This window comes from Phacochoerus africanus, chromosome 1 (genome assembly GCF_016906955.1).
Source record: "Phacochoerus africanus isolate WHEZ1 chromosome 1, ROS_Pafr_v1, whole genome shotgun sequence".
In the NCBI taxonomy this organism is placed as follows: Eukaryota; Metazoa; Chordata; class Mammalia; order Artiodactyla; family Suidae; genus Phacochoerus; species Phacochoerus africanus.
In genome coordinates this window covers 28,198,437-28,224,571 of record NC_062544.1, presented here as the reverse complement: position 1 = coordinate 28,224,571, position 26,135 = coordinate 28,198,437, and the positions used below count along the sequence as shown (strand labels likewise).

Below are 26,135 nucleotides of genomic sequence, written 5' to 3'. Positions count from 1 at the left end.
GTGTAGGTTGCAAACGCAGCTCGGATCCCGAGTTGCTGTGGCTGTGGCATAGGCCGGCAGCTGTAGCTCAGATTAGATCCCTAGCCTGGGAACCTCCATATGTTGCAGGTGCGGCCCTAAAAAGCAGAGAAAGAGAAGAAGAGAGTGTCCATCAGCTGGGTCCAGGAGATACTGGCTTGCTGTGTCTTGAGGTCTTTAGAGATTAAGAAGAGCAGGCTGCATAATAGCTGCAATTTAATCCATTGTTGTGGGCCAGGCACTGGATTAAGCCCCCTGTGTGTATTTAGTCATCACAACAGCCCCTTGAAATAGGTACTTTTCCATTCTGTTTGTACATCATTTCAAACACAGAGATATATAGAATAAGTAAAATACCTGTCTGTTTACCATCCAGCCGTCGGGTCTTTCCATTTTGCCTTACTCATTTCAAATAGTTTCTATTTTTATTTTTTAAGAAATAAAATGCTACAGATGCAGAGCCCCTTGTTTACCCACCCCAACAACCACCCCCCACCAAAACCCAGTATTCTACATTTGGTGCTTATCATTCCCAGGCATGTTTTAAAAATGGACCAATAGACATTTTTTTTCCAGTGGCTTTCCTGACAGATAAAATTCACCCATTGTAAGTGTACACAAGCCATTGATTTTTTAAATGAGTGTACAGAGCTGTGCAACCATCATCTCAACCCAATTTTATAACATTTCCGTCACCCCCCAAAATCCCTCGTGCCCTGTGGCAGTCACTCCCCTCCTCACTCAGGCCTCATGTACCTTTTAATGTTTTTACTTTTGGGGGGGGGGGTCTTTTTAGGGCCACACCTGTGGTACATGGATGTTCCTGGGCTAGGTGTCGAATCGGAGCTGTAGCTGCTGGCCTCCGCCACAGCCACAGCAATGCCAGGTACTTAACACCCTGAGCGAGGCCAGGGATCGAACCTGCGTCCTCCTAGATGCTAGTCGCTTTCATTAACCCCTGAGCCACGATGGGAATTCCTGTTTTTACCTTTTTAGCACTCTCTAACCTTGGATTGAATGTTTTAAAATGGTGTAAAAACAGGACACTTTGGAGATCTACATTGGTGCATATAGCTCCAGTTCGTTTTAATGGCTGTTTAATATTCCATTTATGAACATATCCCTATGTATCTGAGCTCCCATGGGAGACTTTTAGGATGCTTTCTTAGAGGTGCTTCCTTGCACATACAGCTGAGGCGGGACTGCAGGGTCTCGGGGTTTGTGCATTTTCACTTGTGCATTTATTTCCCCAGGAGCTGTGACTATGGGTCTTTGCTCTGGGTCCTTGCCTACACTCTGAATTGTCAGACTTGTTAGTGGGTGTGGATAGTATCTCATGGCCGTGCTTGTTTGCATTTCCCTGCTTGCTAGTAAGGTTGAGCATCTTTTTACATCTTTATCAGCTGTTTGACTTTCATCTTCTGCAAATTGCCTGTTTTATCTCTTGCCTCTTTTTCAGTATATTGGGTTGTGGATTATTGATCTGTTAATTGATGAAATTTATTTATGCATTCAGGGTCCTTGTCCTTCAGATAATTACATTAATGTTCCCATTCCCTCTTGAGACTGGAGGCTCAGAGAGGTACAGACATATGCCTGAGGTCACACAGCAAGGAGTGGCCAGGTGGGGATTGACATACATCTCTGCAGCCTTGTGATCCCACCCCTGAACCATGAGACAGATGGGTCACTTAAGCTTCCAGGCTCGGGTTTCCCCCCTCTGGGCCCTTTAGTCTTATTTGCTCATCCCGGATTGACGAAGCACAGACCACAGCCAGCCCTTACTCATTCTCACTCCAGGGAAGCTCTGGGTTCATTGTGCGCCTGGATGTGCTGCACGCCTCGAAACCTCCCTCTCCACTCGCCAGGCTCCAAGAGCCAAGGGTTTCTCCTCTGAGCAACTGCCTTTCACAGGATGGGTCACACCCTTATTAGGCATCATCGACATTCTTATCTCAGTCTAGGGGAGGCCTCTGGCTGGCAGGCTCAGTGGTCTGAAACAAACTGTGAATCTGCTGCCCAAATTAGCTACATTCCATTTTCCGGTCCCCAGTTGCCTCCCCCCTAGCCATCCTAGCACCCCCGTAGCCATCCTAGCACCCCCTTTTGCAGAAACATGCAGGTCAGGCCAGCAAACTTGAGTGGAAAGAACTCGGGTGTCAGTGACAAACATTCCTGCATTCAAGTTCTGCATGGTCTTTGGTGACTCACTTAACCCCCAGCCTTAGTTTGTTTTTTCTTTTCTTTTTTTGGGGGGAGGGGGGACTGCTTCTGAGACATGTGAAAGTTCCCAGGCTAGGGATCGAACCCATACCACAGCAGCCACCCAAGTCACTGCCGTGACGACACTAGGTCCTTAACCCACTGTGCCCCAAGGAAACTCGGAGCCTTAGTTTCTGTATCTATAAAATGAGGACCGTGTCTTCCTTCTAAGCGGATTGTGTGCTGGTTTAGATAATGTATGCCCACAATCCATTCTCTATCCTTCCTGCTTGGGAATAAATGCCAGCTCCTAGCACATTTCTTATGGACCATTCCCTCATGATGAAAGAACTTGGCTTTGAGTCCTCTTCCTGAACCCCTGAGCTGGGTGACCTTGCAGACAAGCTCCTTGAGCTCCTCTAAAATGGGGGCAGTGGGAATTGCCTGGTAGCGCATCAGGTTAAGGATCTGGTGTTGTCACTGGTGCGTTGCAAGTTTGATCCCTGGCTCAGGAACTTCTGCATGCTACAGGTGTGGACCAAAAAAAATGGGAGCAGTAATAGTGCTTACCTGTAAGGAGAGGGCGATTCTCACATACTGCCCAGCCTGATGCCTCCTGTCTTAAAGGCACACAATCGGTGGTGGTCATGAAAACTGGTATTAATGATAAGAGCCGTGAGCCACATCTCTGCCTCTCTCCTGCCTACCACCCTGGGGGCCCGTATGTGTTTTCCTTAGTCTTTCATTCATGAGGCATGTAGGGGGTGCGGCCTCCAGGCTGGACACCCTGCTGCCCTGGGATAGGCGTGTGAGCAAGGCAGAGCCTGCCTGCCTCCTCTGCAAGTGGGTGCTGGTCCCGTGCCCCGCCTGCGTTGCAGAGAGGTAGCACCCTCAGTAGGCATTAAGACCCCTCAGGTCGGTTTTTAAAAAATGACTGTTGCTTTCTTCTGATTAAAAACCAGAGGACCTTGTCAGGCGCGCTGTGCCATCCTGATCTGTCTGGGCCAGGGTTCCAGGGCACCAGGCCCCTCACCTCACCTGCTGGGTCATCCTCAACCTGCTACACTCTTACACCCGGCTCCTGCAGTTGTCAGGGTCAAAGAGCATGGGTTGGCTAGCATCTCTTCGGATTTACTTAAATGTCGCTTGAGTTCAAACGTTGTTTCTGTGCCATTCCATGCTTCCGATAAGCAGGGGAGGTACGCCAGACAGTGTGGGTTCAAATCCCTGCTCTGCCACCTACCATCAGTGTGACCTCAGACAAATTAGTTACGCTTTCTACACCTCAGTTTCCTCACCTGTAAAATGGGAATGATGATAGTTCCAGTTTCATAGGGCTGGTGTGAGAATTGAATGGGCCTGGCCTAGAGGAAGGGCTCAGAAACTATGAGCCATATTAGGAGTGTACACATGTAGAATCATTTATGATAGTAAAAGTTGGGAACCACTTAAATACCCATCAGTAGAGAACAAGATGAGTAAAACATCCTAAATCCACGTGCTAGAATACCATCGAGATGGCAGAAATGCATTCCATCTTCGGTCACAGGAATATTCAATCGTAAAAGCTGGTGGCAAGACTTCGTGCCCAGGCTGACTCCCATCTGCTTACACATGCAGGCTGGAAATCTGCATCTGTGAAGGCACAGAAGTATAGCTGATAAGATATATGTCACTTTTTTTTGAATCGTCTGTGCATTTCTCTGTTTTCCAAATGTTCTGCGTGGATCATATATTCCTGCTTTTAGTACAAATTTAAAAAACAGCGCATGCTCATTTTAAAGGAGGAGCAGCGCCAAACTGTGGTGGCTCCAGCCAGGTGCCCACACCCTGCCACCCGGTCCTGTCCTGAAGCAGCAGAATTCTCTAGTTCCTCTGAGAGCCGGTCCTCCCCAGGTAGGTGCTGGCCTCTGAGACTCTCCCTAGTTCCTGCCCCAGAGCCAGGGCTCTGGATGTAGCTTTCAAGTCCTCAAGCCCAAGAAGTGGCAAAAGATGAGTTTAAAATACTACAAGGGGAGTTCCTGTTGTGGCTTCATTGGTTAGGAACCCAGCTGTTATCCATAAGGACGTGGGTTCGATCCCTGACCTTGCTTAGTGGATTAAGGAACTGGTGTTGCTCTGAGCTGTGCTATAGGTCACAGATGTGGCTCAGATCCCACATTGCTGTGGTTGAGGTGTAGGTCAGCAGCTGTAGCTCCAATTTGACCCCTAATCTGGAAACTTCCATATGCTGCAGGTTCAGCCATAAAAAAAATTTTTTAATTAAAAAAATAATAATAAAATAAAATGAGGGAAAGAAGGCCCAAGGAAATGCTTTCCTAGTCGAAAGGCCCCTCCCTCCCGTTGCGCTTGGATCTGAGTAGGTTGGAAAGAGTTCTGTGCTCTGCACCCCAAGGTCAAGGGTGCACTGGAAAGGCCATTCAGGTTAGAGGTGGGCCCCACACCCCACTCCCCTGGGCAGACCATCCATCTGCTTGTCACCCACCTGGAGGTGCAGGGGAGTCAGCACACAGCATGGTTGTCACACTGCCAAAAAAGGCCTAGGAGACGTCTCCATTCTCTGTACTTCTCATCCAGGACACTCATATCCTGTTGCAAATCAGGCAGGCTTTTTTCCTTGGAGAAAGCTGTGCTGGGGGAACGGTCTTGCTTGGTGTGACTCAGTTTTCTCCTTCCCCTTGGAGGTCAAGGCCAGCTGTGCGTCACTGCAGCTGTAGGAAAGGGAGCCTCCGGCTGAGCATGCTGTCAGCCTGGTGGGCACAAGGGGTGAGGTGTGACCACCCTTGGCCCGAGGAGAGAAGATGAGGCTTGTTCAGAAGCCATGAGGCTGGAAGGTTGCGAGGGTGGCTTCTGTGCCCAGAGCCTGGGTTCTGGTCTGGTTCTGTCAGCCACCTGCTGTTGGCCCCGAGCCGTCTCCCCCTGGGAAGTGGGTGGCTTTGGTGGGGAAATTAAATTAGCTTTTGTGCCTGATGCCCAGGGGCACGGTGCTGCTGGGACAGCTGTCCTTGGAGCTTCCCGGCTGGGGTAATGCCCAGAGACTGGGGCCCTGTTGTCCCTTCCCAGAGGGGTCATCAGACCCTGAGTGGGGCTGGCATCCTGCCCCCTGCAGGACGTGGGAACTGGCTGATGTGATAGACTCCGGAGGCCTGGCAAGTGGGCCCATGGGCAGGGGCTGGTGTAGCGCATCCTTAGGGGCTCTGCTGGGCGCCCACGGGCCCGAGCTTTGCCACAAGCAAAGCCTGGTGGTTTGCCACAAGCCATCCCGCCTGTACCCCGTTCTCCAAACTACAGGGTGTTCTTGCCTCACACTTGCTGGCCTGGAGCCTTCTTCTGACTGTGAGGGGAAAAGGAACCAGAGGTACAGGTGGTGTCTGTGTGTGTGTGTGTGTGTGTGTGTGTGTGTGTGTGTACGTGTACACAGAGCTCTCCCACCTGCTTCTGCAGGCCCCTCCTGGGCCACCCCAGGACTTAGGCTGCCAGGTTTACCAAATGAAAATACAGGATGCCCAGTGAAATTTGAATTTCAGATAAACAGGTAATATCTGGGGCATAGTTATATTAAAAAAGTATTCATTGTTTATTTGAAATTCGGATTTCACTGGACATCCTGTACTTATCTGGCAGTGCTGTCAAAACGACCACTCTCAATAAAACAACAACCAAGAAACCTTCCTAGGGTTCCCGGTGTGGCTCAGCGGTAATCTACCCGATTAGTATCCATGAGGACGAAGGTTTGATCCCTGGCCCCACTCAGTGGGTTAAGGATCCAGTGAAGATCACAGGGCTGGCTTGGATCCTGTGTTGCTGTGGCTGTGGTGTAGGCTGGCAGCTACAGCTCTAGTTCGGTGCCTAGCCTGGGAACTTCCATATGCCACAGGTGCGGCCCTAAAAAGACGAAGGAAGGAAGGAAGGAATGAAAAGAAAGAGACCCTCCTTCCTACCTTATAATATGAACAGTGTTTCCTGGGAATTCACTGAACAGATATAAGTCCCTCCAGGAGCCAGGCACTTTTAAGCACAAGGATGACACAGACGTATGCAAAGCAGGGAATTCAGACCTCGAGGAGGTCAAGTGCCCTGAAGGACAGGTAGACAAGGAGTTTCAGGGCTCATCTGGGACTTGGGAATGAGCAGAGGCCTGTGCCCTTGGGTTCTGGAAGTTAGAGAAGGCGGCACAGCAGAGGTGACCCAAGGCTGATCCAGAGCACAGGAGGGGTGCTGCCAAGTGGAGAAGGGGAAGGAGGATTTCAGGCTGAGAGAACAGGAGAGCGAGGAAGCGGAAACCCTAGCCTGTGGCATGTTTGGAAAAAGCAGGAAAGATTTCACTGATGGAGATGGAGCCTGATGGGTGAGTGGCAGCCCCAGGGATCTGGGGGCTGCTGACTAGGCCAAGAGCCATAAAAGAGTAGAAAGCCCCACCCTCTTGACTCCACCCTCAAGAAGGCCGTGACCCCTGGCTCAGGACCAGAGCTGTCCAAGATGGAATCTGGAGTGCTTGGGTGGAACTGGTACTCAGGGAAACTCCCCCGCCCCCACCCCTGTTTTTTGCTCTTTAGGGCCACACCTAAGGCATATGGAAGTTCCAAGGCTAGGGGTGGAATCGGAGCCATAGCCGCCAACCTACATCACAGCCAGAGCAACACCAGATCCAAGCTGTATTTGCAGCCCACACCACAGCTCATGGCAATGCTGGATCCTTAACCCACTGAGCAAGGTCAGGGATCAAACCCACATCCCCATGTATACTGGTCATATTTGTTTCCCCTGAGCCATGATGGGAACTCTTTTTTTTTTTTGTATTTTTAGGGCCACACCAGTGGCATATGGAGGTTCCCAAGCTAGGGGTTGAATCGGAGCTATAGCTGCTGGCCTATAGCAACACAGGATCTGAGCCACATCTGCGACCTTACCACAGCTCACGGCAACGTCGGATCCTTAATCCACTGAGCAAGGTGAAGAATCAAACCTGTATCCTCCTGGATGCTAGTCAGATTCATTTCTGCTGAGCCTCGATGGGGATTCTGACACTTCCCTGTCTTGATGGGCAGGCAGGAAGGCCTTTCACAGGAGACTAGAGAGGCCAGACAGACACACCTGGCTGAAGGGAGAGAGCACCTGTCCGCAGGAGGACTGTGTGCAGACAGTGATGATGCAGTTAGGTGGGGGAGGATAGGAAAAATTAGAGGGGACTCTGAAAACCAGTAGGAGTTCTCAAATTTGGGAGAGATTAAATAGCTCCAGATTTGTTTTGCTCTCAGAACTTAATCATCATTTATTATTATTATTATTGAATAGCTGTCATTTATTTGAATGCTTCTTATATGCTCAAGACTTTTCGTGCTTTATGTCACTGAATCTGAGCAGCAGCTCCACCTAGTAAGGAGTAGGAGGATTCTTGGGTTGCACGTGACAGAAATAAGTTAAGCTGGTGGAAATGTGTTGGGAAGATGGCTCTGGCAGAACCGAGGGGAAGGCTCAGCCCCTGCACACAGAAGGATTTGGCCCGTTGGAGCTATCCAGGAGGTAGAAACTGCCAGTGGGCATCAGAGCATCACCGGAAGCAGGCAGCTGCTCCATCCCTCAGTCCCTTTGGCCACTCAGGAGTCCAGTTCCAGGAAGAGAGAATCCGATTGGCCCAGCCAGGTCACCTGACCATCCTTTGGCCAGGCGAGGGCAGGATACCTTGATGGACAGTCACAATGAAATTGCCAATAGTCATAGGAGATTCAGGGCACTGTTGTTGGAAGAAGAGAGCCCGGAGCCTGGACAGGTAGAAATGGTAGATGTCTGCTACATAGTTACTGTTGTTAGCCCATCTCCCAGATGTGGAAACTGAGGCTTAGAAAGATGTAGTACTTTGCCCAGGATCATACGCAGCTTTATTACCCAGCATTGAATGTAAAGAAGGGTAGAGTCAACTCATCCCCCGGACTTGAAGGGAAACTTCACCTTGCAGCACATAAGGATACTCTTTTCTGTTCTGCTTAATGAAGCAGAATTGCGTGGACCCCCTGCCTACTGTACTAGCAAAGAAAGCCAGAAACCCACACAGTGACGTCACCATTTCCTGCCCCCCAGCCAAGGTGTGAATCAGCAGCCTGTGGCTTCAGGCCACCCTTGGCTACCAGTCCGTTGCACAGATGTGGATTTATCATCTGTTCTGGGCCAGGCCTGGCCCCAAGCCCAAGAGAGACTAAGATGACCGGGCAGCCTTTGTCCTCACAGAGGTCACCATCTGTTCGGAACATGTCACCAAAGCATGACGGCTGTGGTAGGCCTGGCGTGGGGCTAGGGGATAGGCCAGGGGTCTGAGGCCTGGCCCGCGCATTCCTGCTAGGACAGAGAGGTGGCGCTCTGAGCTGGGGTCCAAAGGAGATGGGGAGTTTCCTGGTGGTCTAGCGGTGGTTAAGGATTCAGCAGTGTAGTCACTGCTGTGGCTCGGATCTGATCTCTGGCCCAAGAACTTTTGCGTGCCACAGGCACAGCCCCCCAAAAATTAAAAATTAAAAAGGAGATGGCTGCTCTGGGACAGGGAAACCTATCATTAACAGAGAAGTTCTTAAAATGGGTAGAATTCAGAGGGTCCTTGAACTTGGAAGGGGAAAGAGTACATTTTTATTCTTACTAACCTCCAACCACAATTTTTCCACTGTGAATGAAGGCCGCAGCCCTCAGTGGCACTAGTAATACCTGTGACTTTGTCACTGGTGGAAATTCACAGATGTTTTCATGTCACTTTTCACTTGTTGCGTAGATCCCAATAGATCATTTTTACTCATTACTGGTTCAGAATCATGCCGTTGCTTAACCCACTTCTAGTTTTGTTATTTACTGCATTATTAAAGTGTGCATATATTTATAATTTTATTTTTTTAACATTTTAATTTCAATTTAGTATTAGTTTCATTTGGAATATGATATGCTTTATTTTATTCATTTTTAAACAATTTTGGGAAGGGGAATATAGATTTCGTCAGATTGCCTAATGGCTCCATGGCACGCACATCGCGCGCGCGCACACCTGCACACACGCACACACACACACACGCACAAAACGGTGAAAGATTTCTGGGTGGAAGTTTCAGAGGTTGGGCTTGGAAGCCAGATGGTATGGATTTGTCAGTAACTGGCGGAATGTGTGACCTTAGTAAATGACTTAACTTCCCTGGGCCTCAGTTTCTTCACCTGTAAAATGAGTGTAAGAATAGTACCTACTCAGAGTTCCTGTCGTGGCTCAGTGGCTAATGAATCTGACGAGGAACCATGAGGTTGCCGGTTCGATTCCTGGCCTTGCTCAGTGGGTTAAGGATCCAGCCTTGCCGTGAGCTGTGGTGTAGGTTGCAGATGCGGCTCGGATCCATCATTGCTGTGGCTGTGGCGTAGGCCAGCGGCTGCAGCTCCAATTAGACCCCTAGCCTGGGAACCTCCATATGCCACAGGTGTGGCCCTAGAAAAGGCAGAAAAGACAAAAGAAAAAAAATACCTACCATGGGTTTTTTCATGTAAAGGATTTAGAGCAGTGCCTGGCACCTGAAAGTCCTGAATAAATAGTTACCTCCAAGTATTACATTATCTTTACTGTCGTCATCACTACCATTTCCTGACTAGTGATACGCATTTTAAATAAGCAACCGCGAACGATAGAAGGCAGGTGGTCTGGAATGACCACTCTTTAGAAACATGCCCTAAATGGACGAGTCCAGGTTGCAGCCGTAAGATCTAAAAGCCGTTTTCTCCAAAGGCTTATCCATTTGGATATTTAGCAGTGCAGTAATTAAAACAATATTGAAAATAGCCTAAATATTTATCATTGGAGGCAGGATTAAATAAATGATATGTAGCCTTACAGCCTTACTGTCAGGAAGCCTTGAAAAATGGTTTGTTCCAAGAATGTTTAATGAAATGGGGAGATGCTCGCCATATAACGCAAGTGGAAAAGACACATCATTTGTGTGATGTGATCTTAATTTCATAAACCACTTCGACATATAGAAAAAGGATCTGGAAAAAAACTATGCCTAAGGCTTCGTCTCTGGTGGTAGAAACATAGATGGCTCAGCCTCTGCCGTGAGACTTTATTACCAGCTGGATGGAACAGGTTACTTCACCTCCCTGGGTCTTACTTTCCACCCCTGCTGAGTGGAAACAGTAAGGCAGTGTAGCCTCATAGGAAACACTTTGAAACCATTGGCGGTGGCAAGCAGTGACATTGTTTTACTTTGTATTGTATTTTCATGTTTTATCCCAGGTTTCTCTGGAGGAGAGGGAACAGTGTGGGATGGCGGAGTCTGGAAAGCTTCCTGGAGGGAGGAAGAAGGAAGGGACCCTGCTTCCTTGGCTCCCTTTTTTCCTGTCTCGTAGAGCTGTATCTAAAGCACCAGAGAGTGGAGTTCCCTTGTGGTGCAGTGGTTAAGGGTCCAGCATTGTCACGGCAGAGGCTTGGGCTTGGGTCGCTGCTGCGGCGCAGGTTCAATCCTTGGCTCGGGAACTTCTGCATGCCTTGGGAGTGGCCAAAAATCAAAATAAAAAGGTAAGCCACAAGAGACTGGCAGAAAAGTCCACACAGGTCACACGAGGCTGGGAGGATTAGTCTGGTGAGAAGCCCAGCAGGGCATGAGCACAGGGGTAGCCAAGGAACCCGCAGAACCACATATGGTTTCATGTGGGGAAAAAGGCTTCTTTGCTGTACTAAATTTGGAACCCACGTATGCAGCCCCAACCTAATCTGGTGCAGGAATCCCTACTTCCCTTATGATGCTCCTAATGGGTGGCCGTCCCCAGGGTTTGCAAGCTCAGCCCCTCTGCGTTCTCATCTAGTTCTTTCCCCCTCCTTCTTCATGTCCCCAAGCCCAGTGGGACAGAATGGCGAAGGTGCACTTAAGGGGAGGGGGCAGTCGTTTAGGGAGTATCCCAGACCGTCATAGGCGGCCTCTTTCTGCCTGCCGCCCAGTGAAGACACGCAGCTTTGAGGCTGACATTCCTAGTGGACCAAGCCCATGTCAGTGCTCACACATTGGGTCTAGTTGTCTGTTAACTTGTCTTCTCTCTCCTGAGTCCCCAAGTCCCCCGTAGTCCAGGGCTCCACCAGAACAGGTGCCTAACGTGTTCCCTGAATGAAACCATGTCTTCCTGGGCCCTTTCTATCCCCAGGTCCCATGATTCTAGGGTGTTGGCCATTGATGGCATCCTTCAGCTGAGACAGAATCAGATTCCTTGTGGTGACCTCTTGCTGGTACCAGGCCGAGCATTGTGCGTGGTGGTTAAGACACTGGCTTTACAGCCAGACCTGGGTGTCAATCCTGACTTGGTCACTTTTTACCTGTGGGGTTTGGGTTGGGTTACCTAATCTCTCAGAACCTCAGTATCTTCTTCATCTATAAGTGGGGGAGTCATCCCAGTATATGACGTATAGTCAACACTCGAGAAAAGCAACGAATTCTGTCTAGTCCAGTGGGCAGAGGTGGAATCCTCTAACCCCTTGGGATGCTCTTGGGTTGAACCGTATGAAGTGGTCAATTTTTGACTTAACAAGGGGGAGTTCACTTAGTTCAGCCTAATGATCTGGGTTGGATTTGGGCGTAAGGAACCCACTCTGTTTACGTGGAAGGGGGTTAAGAGCCACCACTCTGCTAGGCATCTTACAGACACTGTCCCATTTACACTTTACAACAGCCTTTGGAGACAGGTGACACTGTTCCAAGATCCCTTGGTATCTGTGGGGCTTTGGTTCTCAGATCTCTTATGGATACCAAAATCCATGAATGCTCAAGTCCTTATATACCACGGTGTAGTATTTGCATGTAACCTTTGTACATCCTCTGGAATACTTTAAATCATCTGTAGATTACTTATAATACCTAATACACTGTAAATGCCATGTAGATAGCTATAAATATAATATAAGTGTTACGGAAATAGTTGCCAGCACACAGCAAATTCAAGTTTTGCTTTTTGGAAGATTCTGGAATTTCTTTTTTTAAAAAAATTTCGATCTGAGCTTGGTTAAATCTATGGACACCAAGGGCTGACTGTGTTAGCATCTCCATTTATCATATGGGGAAACTGAGGCTCCTGAATTGCTTGCTCGAGGAAGCGGTGTAGGTAGGATGGAAACCCAGATCCAACTGCGAGGCTGTGCTATTTGCATTGTTGCTGTCTTGAGACTGGGCTGCCTGTTCCATGTGGTGTGGCTGGAGAGCGAGCAGCATTCTCTTGGGCCCCCTGACCCAGTGCTGGCAGCTGTGGACTGAGACTCCCCAAGACACTGCCTGGGGGACCCCACATTTCTTGTTCTGGTTTAGATAGCTACTGCCGTTTTTTGCTGCAGTGACTGTGGCTTTGGTTGGGGGACTGGAGGGGGCATTCTGGAGTCAGACAAAGCTGGATTCGAATTCTTACATCCTCTCTAAGCAGCCACGTGGCTTTGGACCAGCCCCCTCCCCTCTCTGAATGTCAGTTTACAGCGAGCAATGTGCAATGGGATGGAAATAAGCCTCACTCCATAGGGTTCCTGAGAGCAGAGTGTGCTGGGGATTTTGCAAGAACTCATTAGTATTTGTTCTTAGCTGGAGAACTTCTACTCATCCCTCAAGATCCAAAGCAATTGTTTTCCTGGCTGGAGGGTCCCTCCAATCTCCACCAACAGAATTAGCCCTCTGTGCTCTGTGAGCAGCTGTAAAGTGTTTCTTAGGGGGCCTGCGGCCTGTGAGATAATTCAATCGCTGTCTTCTCTGTTAGCTACCTCCTGTGTGCCAGGCCCTGGGCTGGGCCTTTTCCTGGGCTTTTCTCACCATGTCTCACAGCCCAAGTGTAGATCTTAGCTCTGTCACATACTGGCTGTGTGACCTTGTGTAAGTCAGTTGCCCTTTCTGAGTCTCCAGACCCTGTGACTTAGCATAAACCAAGTACTTAGTGTAATGCCTGATCAGCCCAATAAATGTGGCCCATTTTGATTCTTTTTCATGACTTAATGCCTTGCACAGAGTGGGTGCTCTTGTTGGCTGTCCACCTCTCCCTAGGCAGCCCTGCTAACACCAGAGAGGCCCTGACTTTAAATCTCTCAGCTCCATTTCCTGCAGTGCCCCAGGCTCTCCCGGCAGCCTGGGAGATCTCCGCGAGCCCTAAGTGCCTGCCCTGGAGGCTTTCCTAGAAAGCTAGCCTTCAGGTTGGTTTCGGCCGAGCCTGGGCTCCAGCTGCCAGCACCTCTGCTTGCCATTGGAAAGTTCCCCGTGTCGCTTCGGGCCAGATGTGTGCAAGGCCGTGAGTTGGCAGCCAGAGGCCTGGGCTGGCGATGCACGCCCGGGCCAGCGAGTGTTTCCACCCGCTCTGAGTCTCCATCTAGAAGAGCAGAAGTGCTGGGCCTGGCCAGCGCTGGAAGTGGATCGTGCTGCACACCATCTGGAAGAGACTCTGGCCGCGAGGGAGGATGGGCTGGGGGGGCAGCCCTGTGCGAGCAGGCATCTGCGAAGAGGGGCAGTCATTGGGTTTCACAGCGTGACATTCCTGACTTTTCTCCTGAGCATAGCTCACCTCAGGGGAGCCAGACTCAGCCTAGGCCTCCAGTGCCTCATTGCTATAAGGGGGGTAGCAGTGATTGTGCTCAAAGCTCCCTGTAGTCAGGCCATGTGCCAAGCCTCTGCCCTGCATTAGCCTGTTGAATCCTTGGCCAAGCCTATGAAGTAGGTATGGTGATTCTGTCCATTTTACAGATGAGGAAATGGAGGCTTGGAGCCGTGAAGTGACCAGGGCAGTCCCAGGGCAATTGTACACTACAGAGCCAAGAATCATCTCTGTGTCCTCTAAAGAAAGTGCATTTTTTAAAAAGTGACATAGGAGTGATTGTTATTTTTAATTTTTAATTTAGACGTGGCAGGAAAATCCCCTTTTTTGGTGTAGCCTTCCATGAGCTTTTACGCATGCGTAGGTTCTGGACCCACACCCCAGATGGGATGCAGAGCAGCCCCAGCGCCTCCGAAGGCTTCCCTTGGGCTGCCCCGACTCTCCCATGATTTGGGCCGCCGCTTCCACCTGCAGCGGGGATCGCTCCTGCACTGTTCTCTTGTTCCTCCATCGTCTGTCCAGAGAGGTCTGGGGGTGAAAAGTGGACTTCTCTCCCAGGGCTGGGCCCCGCGCCTGCCCTCTCCTCTGTAACAAAGACGCTTCTGTTTCCAGCACCCTTGGCAGCTGAGCTGTTCACTCAGCCATTCCAAGAGCATTGTTATCCCAGACAGGGAGAGGCTCGAGTGAGGTCACCTTGATATATGGCTGGGTGGCCCTGTTTCGGCGTTTGGTCTGCCTGCCTGCCTGTCCATCCACCTCTTGGTCTCCCACCGGGCAGTTCCAGTGAACCCAGTGTCGCCAGGCACCAAGAAGACTGGTGAGGCAGACAAATCCTGCCCCTGCACCTCGAGGGCTCCCAGGGGCTGGGGTGACTGTCACATGGATAGAACCGCACACCCAGAGGAATGCGTGCTGAGCGAGGGCAGCCCTGGTGGCTGTGGGAACCCAGGGAATAGGGGTCAGACCCAGACATGTGGTCTCTAGGAAGGCCTCCAGGAGGAGGTGACCTCTGAGCTGACACCTGGGAAATGAAGAGCTGCCAAGCAGGTGGAAGGAGAGATGTTCCCCCCTGGGAGATAGTGGCATGTGAGGGGCCAGGGAGCACCTGGCCAGGTGGGAGTGGGAGGAGGCCCCCTAAAGCCCCGGATGTGCCTTTTCGGTCCTCCTCCACAAGGTTGAAAGCTCCAGGTGTGCGGGGGCTCTGTCATCCTTTTTCACATCCTTACATCTCCAGCCCTCAGAAGGGAGCCTGGTACAATAGGCACTGTCTGTATTTGCTGAATGAACTGAAGTCTTTGAAGCAGAGGAGAAACATGATTCAGTTTTCGCTTTTGAGAGCCTGATCCTATCTCCCACCTCCCAGCCTGGCCCGGCTCTGCCCCCAGGTACATTCTGAGACCTAGGCTCCCTGCCCACCTGTCCAGTCCCTGTGTGCCTGTGAACGAGGAGCGGCCAGATCACAGCCTTAAACCCAGAGCATCTCATCGGCTGCTAACGCCACAAGCACTTGTATTTGGGCCACATTCCAAGCATTCACTTAATTAAAAAGATGGAGAAAAAAAGAAAAATGGGCACTCGGCCACCCCCAGTGTGTCACTTGCTGTGGCGCCTGGGCTTGGCAGTTCCTGATGCCGACTTGGGACAGGAAAGCTCCAGCCTGGGGCCGGGTGAGAAGGGATTTCAGAGGCTGAAGGAGCTAGGCTTGAAGCTGAAGTCCCCTGCTTCCCTAGCACATGACCTCACCATGTGGCAGGGGCTTTCTAGGCCTGGGTTTGCACCTCCCCACCCCAAGGGCACCCCACCTTCCTTCCAAGTGCTGCAGGACAATGGACATGCAGTTGGTAATCAGCTAGCCCGGGACCAGCGCATCACGGGCAGGTTCCCCGGTGCAGTTGCTGATTTTATCTCCACCCCTCCTAGTCTTGGTCCTGCCTCACTCTGACATCCCAGGTCTCAAAGGCATCTTAACACTTGGCGGCATTTCTCTAGGATAAAATTTAACGTGCTTTTCTTTAAAAAGATGAATCCGCGGTCCTCGGCACTTCCAGTGGCGATGCTGCTCTGGAGTGTTGGGAAATCGAACACGCTGCAGGGTGTTGCAATTCCGCACAGAGGTTGGGAGTGCTGACCTACATAGGCCAGATGTTGGGCAGGCAGCTGGGGGGAGCCGACAGATCGGAACCAAAGGGGACGCGTGGTCTCCACGGGGAACAGCAGAATCATGTTTCCCATTAGTTAAGCCGGTGGAGCCTGTCCAGCTGCCTCTGCCCTTGCCTCGCTCGCTCCCTCTCTCCTCCACCCTTCTCTCTTTCTCCTCCCACCCACACCCTCTACCTTAAGCCGGGGCAACAGATTGCCTGCGAGTGGACCTGGAGCCCAGCCAGTCACTACCAGGCTGTTCCCAGGAACCACCAACCCAGAAACCCAACCAGTGATGTTGTTTTATTGGGGTGGTCACACTTACCTTTTAAAGTTGGTTTCTTAAGCTAGGGTTTATCGACTTTTGGGCACCCTACCTATAGTCCTTGGAATCCTCTCTGCATTGGGAAGGGCGTTCATCTAGATCTTGAAACTAACACTCCTGCGTGATGTCAAGGCTGCACGTGTTTTGGATTTAATGAAGGTGCGCTGGCTGCAGTGCAGGCCAGCTTTAGTTATCCTGGGCTGAGGACTTGCTGCAGAAACCATGGTCTATGAGCAGAAGCCATGAGAGACGTTTTTCCTCCCTCCATCTAAAAAGGGCTGTGCTGTTTCTCAGGTCTGAGAAAGGAATGGAGCTCCCCACATCCTCAGCACCTCCCAAGAGGAGCTCTTGATCTAGTTCCAGCTCTCCGCCCTGCTCGCTGTGCAGCCTTGGCAAGCCCCTTCCCCTCTCTGAACTCATAATCCCAACTATAAAATGAGGGGTGGTCGAGAGCAGCTTGCAGCAAGCCAGGGAGAACTGTGGGCAATGGGGGAACCCAGACCCTCTCCGAAGGCTCCACTGATGGTTTCCTTGTGGCCGTGCAAACCCACAAAGTCTGGCGACTAGGCCTGCAGGCTGGTGGGTTCCACCCTCTTCCATATACTGGGGAGCTAAAAATGGCACTGCCTAGTGGAAACCAGGGTGGAGAGCCCAGCGACCCACCCACCTCACCAGGTTCCTGGGGCTTCTTGAAGATCAATTTGATGGCTGGCCTAGTTATCTAAGAACTCTCCAGATTTGCAATGCTCTGGAGGAGTCATTGTGCAGGAGGCCTGGAGGGGGGCATGAGGAACTTGCAAGGAAAGTTGGATGCTGCCATGGAAGTGGAAAGAGTCCGCAGCTCTCAGTGTCGCCCCTAGCTAGTCGCTACTCCTCTTGGTCCTTCTGAATCCACATTTGTAAAATGCAGTGGTTGCTCTGGACCAGGGAGCTGCGCGCATCCTACCGTGGCAGACATTGCTAATGGAGCGCAGAGCCCTTGTCCTGCCGATGGTCCTTTCTCACCACCCTTAGAGGAAAACAGCCCCCACCTCTTCTGTCCCAACAGGTGCCCTGTCTTGAGCTGTTTTCTTTGGTCTCCCAGGTCATTCCAGGCTCCCTACCAGAACTGTAGAGCCAGGAGAGGGCTTCTGACTTGAAAGTGTGGGCTCATTGGCCTGTAAACAACAGAGCTCCAGATCGAGTGAGAATGGCGAGGAATTCCCTCATTCTCCATCCTCCTACAGGCATCGTCACGGTGTTTGGCATGGCCACAAACACCTTGTGGTGGATATATTCTTAATTCAGTATGGTTCTTCAGATTGACTCCCTTTTTTATTTAAGGTAGTTTTAAAGGGAAACTTTAGCGGTCCACCATAAATGGAAAAGCAGCGGCCCTTGCTAGAAATAGAAGGAAACCAAATACAAAGGAAAAAGAAAATCAGTGTGTTAAAATTCTTCCTGGCAACTGTTGCCTGCCTTGAGGTCTTCTGTCCCTTCTTCAGGAAATGAGACCAGCAAGTGTTGGAAGGGGTGTTAAAAAGCGACCGTTGCCAACTTTCAGAGCCAGTCAGGGCGGGAGGAGAATGGCAGAGGCTCCCTTTCTCACTGCGGGATTCCCTGCAGTTTAGCAGCCGAGTCCTGGATCACCTAAAACCAGCCGGTGCGCCCCAGCTCCCGCGTGCCTTGAGGCCTAGGGATCTTATCTTTGATAAGATCCTGGATCAGATCCTTCCCCTCCCCCAGACCCTCCCCCCAGATCAAACCTCTGGCCACTGCAACCTGGATCCAAATGGAATCACGCTGTCATGTGCCCAGTGCAGAAGCCCCACCCCTCCGAATTACTAGCAGCCAAGAATTTCAGCTGGGAACTTCAGCCAGGTTCCTTGCCAGCCCCAGAAACCCCACCACGTAGATGTGCAGAGCAAAGTGAGATGAGAGCACATTGCACCGTGCCTCAGAGATTTGATTCACGGGGCAAAAACACCTTCTCATGTTTTTGAGTTCACATGATGAAAGCATATGAGATCACAGCACTTTGGAGGCAGGGCAACAGCTGTTTCATATCATCCTACCCTGGGGACCGTGTATGGATGGCGTTCTAGGGCCTTTCTGAGAGCTGCGGCCCTGGCCCTGGGCAGAGGTCTGGGCCAGTGGGTCTGCAGGGACAGGGGGCGTGTCAGTTAAGCAGAGCTGCCTGGGACTCACCAAGGTTCTTGATGTGTCTGGCTCACTGCCTAGCTGTGCCCAGGCCTGGCTCCAGGAGTTTTTCAAGGGCCTCTAATCTCGGTTCTGGTTTAAACCTTTATCCATGGATGACCTGCCCTCCTGGCTGTTGCCACTCAGAAACGGAACCTAGGGAGTTCCCGTGGTGGTACAGTGGTTAACGAATCTGACTAGGAACCATGAGGTTGTGGGTTCGATCCCTGGCCTTGCTCGGTGGGTTAAGGCTCCGGAGTTGCGGTGAGCTGTGGTGTAGGTTGCAGACGTGGCTCGGATCCCACATTGCTGTGGCTGTGGTGTAGGCCGGTGGCTATAGCTCCAATTCAACCCCTAGCCTGGGAACCTCCATATGCCGCGGGAGCCACCCTAGAAATGGCAAAGCAACAAAAAAAAAGAAAGAAAGAAAAAAGAAAAAGAAACGGAATGTAAATTTCTGTGCGCTTAATAGGGTCCTTCCAGGCCTTGGGAGCCCCCCCCCCCCCGCCCCCATCACACTGCCAAAGGAGGCGACTGCAGAGGAGTTAGGGAGCATTTATGGAACGTCCTCAATTCCCAGCCATGAGCAGCGGTTCTGACAAATACAGATTCCATTTCTGGAGTTTGGAAAAAAACGCAGTCTTGGTCCGTAAGATAGGAAGGACAAGCATCTTTATCCCCACTTATCCAGGAACACCGAGGCTCAAAGAAGCAACGGACTTACCCAAACTCACAGTGAGGTCAGGGCTAAGACCCCCTCTGCTGCCCACCCCAGGGCTAAGACCCCAGCTTCCTCCCACCCCACCCTCCCTGCTCTGCCATCATCTGTACCTGCGCCCAGGAGGTGCTGCATGATCTGGAAGGATGTTCCAGAAGGATGGGCCTGGGACTGAGACAGAGTGGTTAGAGAAGATGAGGGTCAGCCTTGGGGCTCAAGACAAGAAAGCACGCCACGGACATGTTTCTTCCTGTCCTCCTGGAAGAGTGACCTTTTTTTCTGATTATAAAAGGAAATGCACTGTAGAAAATCTGGAGAATACAAGAAAGTTTTAAGGAGGGAATTTTTTTTTTTTTGTCTTTTTGTCGTTGTTGTTGCTATTTCTTGGGCCACTCCCGCGGCATATGGAGGTTCCCAGGCTAGGGATTGAATCGGAGCTGTAGCCACCAGCCTACGCCAGAGCCACAGCAACTCGGGATCCGAGCCGCGTCTGCAACCTACACCACAGCTCACGGCAACGCTGGATCATTAACCCACTGAGCAAGGGCAGGGACCGAACCCGCAACCTCATGGTTCCTAGTCGGATTCGTTAACCACTGCGCCACGACGGGAACTCCCTAAGGAGGGAATTTTTGAAGTCCCACATATTCCTACCACCCTAGAGCAAACCATGTACATATATGTGAAAATATAAATACATATATATGAAAATATAAATATATATAATACATAAAACATGTATGTAATACACACATAATATACATATATACATGCATATAACATAATATTTATATAATGTACATATACATAAAATATGTGTATATTAGATACAATAATGTATATACACATATAATGCACATATACAAATATATACATATAGTGTGTGTGTGTGTATTAGTGGTTTATGGCCAAACATCCACATTTATATACGGTATAGTAAGTCCGCATTAGTTGCAGATCCTGTGTCTGGGAACTTGCCGACTTGCTAAAATTTATTTCTGATCCAACATCAGCACGCGTGGGGCTTTCCTAGTCGTTTGCAAACATGGGCATGCTTGTGGCCTAGCGGGCATGTTCCCAGCTGGAGTTGACCAAGGCGACCTCTGCCTTCTTGCTCCAGCTCTCACACTCCAAACACGTGTCCTTTTCATGGTCTCTTCAGTGCCACATTCTCTTTACATTTTTGTGCTTTTTCTTGGTCATTTCATTGTTTAAAATAACCTCCAACATGGTGCCAAAGGGCCAGCTCGTCTTCCTCAGCTCAGGAAGGCTGCGACGTGCCTGTTGGAGACAGTCTTGGGTGAGCTTCACCCAGGCGTGAGTTGTAGTGAACCACGAGTTCAGGGTTAATGGATCAACAATATACGTTAAATAAGGTGCCTTTAAACAGAAACATACAACAAGGCTGTCTGTTGATCAGTGGATGAAGATGTGACCGGAGGCTTGCAGGACCCCAAGTCTGTTTCCCCTGGGAAATAGTACAGAGCGACCCCAAATAAAATATACACGAGCAGACGCCTACGCACATAATTTATGTACGGTATTCCTAATTTTTTTGAGCTCGAGATGACATTGTTCTTCTACCTAAGAGCCTGCCTGATCTTTCCCCTACACATCACAGAATTCTTGCAGTTGCACCCCAGCCTTCTTCATGCCAAGAGGAGAATTAACTGGAAGGCCAGACCCCTGTCACGCATCACAGAGGCCACAGGCGGGCAGGCCCCCGAAGCAGGGTCTGGAGTGTGGGCAGGAGCCAAGACGGGCTCTCCCTGCCTCCTCTCTTTGCCTCTCCTCCCTTGGTCCCTCTCTGCAGACCAGATGTCTGTCACTGACTGTGGAGGTGGCTTGGGCTACAGCCGTCCTCTCGGATGGAGCCAACATATTCAGGTCTGATTTCAGAGAAACCAGCTGTCCCTGGGCCAGTTAGCTGTGGTCATGAGGTTGGACAGATAGGACATTTCACAGTGTGTGTGTAGGCGGGGGAGGGTCCCCACAGGGACTCTTGGCATCCGCCAGGGGGCTTTTGTTCTTTTCTGTCTTCTAAAGTCTAAGTTGAAGAAACGTGGCTTCTGGAGTCTAGGACAGGGTGGACTTCAGAGGACAGGGATCTCTGTGGCCGCAGGTCCCAAAACACCTAAGGTGATCTGTGAGCAGGTAGGGTTTCTCATCCTCTTTATGGCAGCTCCTGGCAAGTGGGACTGACCTGGGACTCACCGGGACCATGCTCACCCCCAGGTGGAGGAGGGAAGGCCAGGGCCACTAAAGCCCCAGCATCAAGCAGGCTCACAGGTCCGTGATGACCCAGCATTTGGGCCAGACAGAGGGCTCCATTCAGCCTCCTCCATTCAGGCTGAGGCCCAAGGGTTGGGGTGGGAGGTGGCAGGGCCTTCCCCACAGACACCCACAGGGACGGGACAGGGCCCTGACTCAGCTGGCAGGTAGGACACCTGTGCCCCAGGCTCAGGTGAGCTGGGCCAGTGTTCCCAGGAGTGGAGGGGCCGTCCCTTTGCTCCCCTGTGGGGCCTGGAGGAGGCAGTGGCAGAGGGAGGGCCCTGGGGAGAGGGGGATGGGGGGGACCCGAGGGTGGGCTGTGGGAAGCACGAGCAGGGCCCACCCAGGTCCGCTCAGCTCTCTGTCCCTGTGTTAACTCACAGTGGTGGCTTCTCTTAAAGAACCTTTCCCATGTGCCGGGCCCCATGCTAAGCAGTCCCCACACATTTTCCCACTTAATCATCACCCCAACTCTGAGGTCGATGCTCTTCCCATCCCTGGTTTTTACAGAAGGGGAAGCTGAGTCACAGAGACATCAAAGCCGCTTTCCCAAGACCACGCAGCTGGTTGAGATGGAAGCAGAGGGTGAATCCAGGCCCTCTTAAGCCCTGAACTCCAAAGTCTCCTGGCAGACACTGAGGAAGAGAAAAATGAGCAGGCATCTCCCCAGCCCAGCTGCCAGGTGGGGGTGCGATCCCCCAGCGCAGCAAGGCCGAGAGGGTTAGAGGGTACCTGGGTCAGAGTCCTTGCTGTGCCCTGCGTAGCCTGTGACCTCAGGCACATCACAGCACTTCTGAGCCTCCCTCCCTCCCAGGGACAGTGAAGGGGGTGTTAGCCTGGCCTGCAAGCTTGCGGGGACTTGGGGAAGACAGAAGCCCCGTCACCTGCCCACCTCGACCCCACGCACCCTGCGTGGCCCCAACCCAGTCCACGGCCTGGCTCATCTCCCCGCCCGACTTCAAGGAAGTGAAGAAACCCAGGACTTCTGGTCCTGGTGACACTGAGCCCCTGTGGGAAACCCAGGCCTGGGGAGTCTAGACTCTGTAAATCACGCAAACCCTGCTGCTGATGTTGTGTAAGAAAGGGTTTGCTGGTAGCGAATGCCAGTGTAAGGCTCCTCTAGAGGAAACTCTCGGCGCTTCCTCATTCCCAGGGGGAGGGAGCCCAGCTGCTCCTGGCAGAGGGGTCAGGAAGGGGTTGTGGTGAAGCAGGACAGGGACCAGAGAGGGCTAGACCTCCTGCCATGTCCTTCCTCATTTTTTCACGAAGTATGGATTTTCCATTGTGCTCAGCGCTGGGCGCACGGCGTTCAGTGTGTGTCCAAGACAAGCACGGTTCCTGTTCTCAGCCATTGTTGTAAAGTGTCATTGGCTTTGTGATGGAGAAGCGGGTGCCAAGGAGACACACACCAGGGAGACCAAAGCTAATACTGGTGCGGTGGGAGCAATCCGGGAGGGCTTCCTGGAGGAGGTAGCATTCACGCTATGCCCCATGAGTAGACCTGTAGAACACCCCCCATTCTGGATTTGCCTGATTGTTTCCTTACAGTGTCATTTAGCTTGTTCCTCTCCCTCCTCTCCTTCCTATGAACTGGAACTTGGATCAAGAGGCTTGAGATTCAGGTTAATTATGTGAGCAACAGAAGATTTTGTGTACTTCCTACTGCCTTCCTATTACCTTGGGGACCACACAGCGTCTGATTATCCTTCTGTTGGTGATACCAGGTTTGATCACCTGTTACAGTTGTGATCGCCAGATCTCTCCATTAGAAAGGGACATTTTCCCCTTTGCTGGGAAAGTAATCCCTGGGTGATAACTTCACACCATGTGACTCCCCTTGTCTCCAATTACCTTTCACCCTGTGGTTCAGCATCCATCAAGGATCTTCCCAGAGTGGTTGTGCCATTTTGCTTTCCCACCAGCAGTATCTGAGAGTCCAGTGGCCCCACATTTTTGTCAGCACTTGTCTTTGTCAATATTTTTCCTTTTAGCTATTTTAATGGATGCGTGGTGAGACCTCATCACGGTTTTAATTTGCCTTTCTCTAGCGGCTCATGATGTTGCATATCTTCTCACGCACTTATTTGCCATCCATCATATCCTCTTGGATGAAGTGTCTGTTCAGATCTTTTGTCCATCATGTAATCAGGTTGGTTGTTTTCTTACTGCTGAGTAGGTTATTATTTTTTTAATATATTCTGGATATAAGTTCTTTTTCAGATATATGGTACAGGTTTTGAGAGCTACACTATGGGAAAAGCTATAGGGAGTTCCTGCTGTGGCTCAGTGGTTGGCGAGCCCGATTGGTATCCATGGGGACAAGGGTTTGATCCCTGGCCTCGCTCCGTGGGTTAAGGATCCAGCATTGCTGTGAGCTTCGGTGTAGGTTGCAGATGTGGCTAGGACTCCACATGGCTGTGGCTGTGGTGTAGGCTGGCAGCTACAGCTCCCATTCAACCCCTAGCCCAGGATCGCTACTGGTACAGCCCTAAAAAGACAAAAAAAAAAAAAAAAGCTGTAGTGTTCATTTCCAGGGAGCGTGATATGTCTTTGTACTATGTAAATCTCTACAGGGTATCTGCTTTTTTAAAAGAGTTTATTTTTAAAAATTGTGATAAAATGTATATAACATAAAATTTACCATTTCAACCATTTTATTTATTTATTTTTATTTTTATTTATGGCCACACCTGCAGCATATGGAAGTTACTGAGCCAGGGAATGAGTCTAAGCCATAGCCAAGACCTCAACACAGCCAGATCTCAGCCCACTGCACCAGGCCAGGGGATTGAACCCATGCCTCTGCCAGCAACCCAAGCTGCCGCAGTCAGATTCTTAACCATTGTACCACAGCAGGAACTCCATCAACCATTTTAAAGTAAAAAGTTCATTAGCATTAAGTACATTTGAACTGTTGTGCAGCCATTCCCACCATCCATCTCCAAAATTCTCTCTTTTAAAACTGCACCCGAAGTATACCGAAATTCCCAGGCCAGGGATCAAACCCATACCACAGCAGTGACAACACCAGGTGCTTAACCTGCTGGGCCCCCAGGGAACTCCTTAGAACTCCTTTCATCGTCCCATGCTGAACCTCCATATCCATTAAACAGTAACTCTCCATCCCCCTGCTCCCAGACCCTGGCGGCCGCTGTTCTACTTTCTGTCTCTGTGAATTTGACGGACTATTCTAAGTACCTGATATAAGTAGAATCACACAGTGTGTTTCTGTTTGTGACCGGCTTGTTACATTTAGCATAATGTCCTCAAGGTTCATCCTTGTCGTGGCATGAGTCAGAATTTCCTTTTTTAAGGCTGAATAATAGTCTACTGTATGTATACACTACATTTTGCTTATTCATCCGTCAGTGGATTGTCTCCACCTTTTGGCGATTGTGAATAATGTTAAGAAACGGTCTGCTTTTAATTCTTTAATACTAGGCCACTCAAGTATTAACTGGCTTTGGGATATAATCTAAAAGCTAAGGTCGAATGTGTTAGGATTGCCTTGGTTGCCAGTCACAGAAACTAACTCAAACCAACTTAAGCAAGAATGTCACGATTTTTGGCTTGTGGAACGGCCGGGATGCTGGATCCAAGGGTTCAAACAGTATCACAAGGCTTGGCTCCCCCCCTAAGATCTGTTTGTTTTTGCACTTTGTGCATGTGTGTGGAGTTGATCACAGTAGCCAGCCACTAGCTGTGGGGAAAAGGGTCTCTTTCCTAATTGTGCTATTAGAAGGCCCAGAATTAAGTCTCATTAGCCTGCCTTGGGCAGTGTACCCATCCCTGAACCACTGTTGCGACCAGGGACCCGTGGTTCTCTGGGTGGCCAGGCCTTGGACACGTGACCACTCCCCATCACAAAGACTAAGGGAGGAAGAGGGGCGACCCTCCTAGGGAAGACAGGGGCTGTTACCAAAAGAAGGAGAGAGAAACAGGAATACCGCACACCTGCCATGAGGGAAAAGCTGACTGCACAGCTCACGTGTGCCAGGCTTGGGGCAGGGCCCAGTGCACCTTAGTTACTGCAGTGAATCCTTAAGGGAGATTGCTTGTCCCCATTTTAGAGAGAAGGACACTGTGACCAGAGAGTTTGGCACCTTGAGCACCTCACCCAAAAGCAGGGCTGGCATCAGAACCCAGTGTGTGGGCTCTTTTACCAGCGCACAAGCCCTGGGCAAGGCCAAAGCCCTGCAGTGGGACAAGTCTCACTAGAGCAGTAGCTCTCTGCCTAAAAATGCAGGTGTCACATTGCCTTCAGAGGTTGATTCCAATAAACCAATTAGATCTGCAGAGGGGCCTTATGCCACAGGGACAGAACTTTTAAAATTGTAAACGACAGATTGAGAATGTGTTGTGTAAGCAGAATATTTTTTTTTTCCCATTTATGGGTGTATGCAATCGGATGATTTTTTTTCTTGTTTTTTTATATCCGCATTGGCATTGTCCTTGACCGATAGTCGTCTAAACTTTGCTTCAGCATCCCCCAGGATGGGAACTTTCGGTAAGATATTTTCTGGGCCTCAGTGTACCCATCTGTAAGGTGGGGCCATTGGGTCGCCTGAGTTCTGTGGTCCCTTTCAGTTGGGAAAAAGCCTCCTTACTAGTTCCCTGCCCCTTTTCCAAACCATTTTCCACACAGCAGCCAGAGCTGTGTGTGTATATATATATGTATATATATGTATGTGTGTGTGTGGATATCTTTTTTTTTTTTTTTATCTT

General features: G+C 50.5%; 1 protein-coding gene across 2 annotated transcripts in view; it reads left to right on the top strand.

Annotated features, from left to right (window-relative positions):
- SH3PXD2B (SH3 and PX domains 2B) overlaps window positions 1-26,135 on the top strand; it is a 122,735-nt gene that overhangs the window by 4,163 nt on the left and 92,437 nt on the right. The window lies entirely within an intron of this gene.